The sequence below is a fragment of the Galeopterus variegatus genome, unplaced genomic scaffold, assembly GCF_000696425.1.
Source record: "Galeopterus variegatus unplaced genomic scaffold, G_variegatus-3.0.2 Scaffold3723, whole genome shotgun sequence".
NCBI lineage: Eukaryota > Metazoa > Chordata > Mammalia > Dermoptera > Cynocephalidae > Galeopterus > Galeopterus variegatus.
Genome location: NW_007729834.1, coordinates 184,552 through 186,313, shown reverse-complemented (window position 1 = coordinate 186,313; position 1,762 = coordinate 184,552).

Here is a 1,762-nt window from a genome sequence, read left to right as displayed (position 1 = left end):
GGGTCTATTTGGCACAAAGTGGAAGCCAAATATACACGGAGGGAAATCTAAGCAAGTGTTACAAGTTACCAATTATAATGTAATAATGTTTTAAAACTAACATTTATTAAACTAGGTACTTTACTAAGCACTTTATTATGCATTATTTTACTCAGTCTATGCAGTGAAATAGGTACAATTATTTTTACTACTATACAAAAACTGGAAACAGGCAAGGAGGAGATCCAGATGTCTGAAGTTCATGCCGATTGTTGTGGGATTTGGGTGGGGAGGGGTTAGGAAAGAAAAATGAGTGGGGGGAGAAAAGTAGCAACATACAAAGAGCGGACTAATCACTTTGATCTCACTCAGTATACGTTACCAGTGTAGGGTTCAAATTAACCACAAAGGAAAAGAAAAGTCTCTTTCTCTAAGAAATCATGGAAAGTAGTTTGCTGTGCCTAGTAACCAGCTCTTTTTGTTACTCCATATCAACATTTCTAAGAGTAGAGTATTTCTTCAGTACTGCAGTGCATATCATAACCTAATCAGAAGTTGTGCACAGGCCCCTGGGATCTATGGGACTCATGGGAGCTGGAACTGTCTTCTATCCATTATTCCCAATACTTTATTTGAGCCTGAAACAGAGAAAGAAATTATTAAGTTGCTAAGTGATTGTTCAGTGAACAAGTCCACAATTCCATTAGCTCTCACAAATAAAAGAGGGTATATATTTAATAAGACTCCAGACCCTACAAATGAGGCAGAATGACAAATTCCCAATACTTTATTTGAGCCTGAAACAGAGAAAGAAATTATTAAGTTGCTAAGTGATTGTTGAGTGAACGAGTCCACAATTCCATTAGCTCTCACAAATAAAAGAGGGTATATATTTAATAAGACTCCAGACCCTGCAAATGAGGCAGAATGACAAATAGGTTTCATCTCATAGGCCAACGCCAAGAGAAAGATAGTGGCTGTCTATACGGCTGTGTTGAATAGGATTTTGACACAGTATCAGGACTTAGTGTAAAAAGATCCTTTGGTAAGTTAAATTATTAATATCTTCCAAGTGCTTAGAAATAACATGGAAACATCTGGTCATATGTTTGAAGATCTGGTCGTATCTTCATTTATTTGAAGATCTGGTAGGATCTTCCCAGATTGGAATGATTGAAAGAGGGAATAGAATATATATAATTTAATCAACTATGATTTTTCCATAACAGATAATTAAAATTATAAAGTATCCAGATATCATAATCCTTTTATAACATTTGCTCTAAAGATTGAAACATGGAACAATGTTGTAAGAAACGCAAACACAAATACACTTAGGTGCCTTCTCTCACTAAAATCAACAAATTCAGTTGCTTCAGAGAGTCCTAGAAAGACTATAAGACCATGTTATGAGAAAACATGGACCACTATTTTCATAAATTTTCTTAGCAAAAATGTTAGGTATATGTAATTTCAGTTAATCCCACAAGTCCAATGTCCACACCAAATGTGACTTTGCAGCCTTCTGTAAGGCCCTGTCTTTTGCATCCAATAGAAGATGGAGAAAACTTCAAAGCAGCTGTGCAATTGTTTTACTGAACTCAGGGGGAAATTACCTGAGATAATGTCATTTTGTCATAGTGGAATGAGGACAAATGCATTCACTGAAGTTTATTTTGTCTCTATTTTTCTTCTAAAGAGTTTAAAGCACTATTCCAACTTGATAGAATAGTTTTGCTACAAATATCACCACTTCGTTCCAATTTATTGTACTATCTATGGA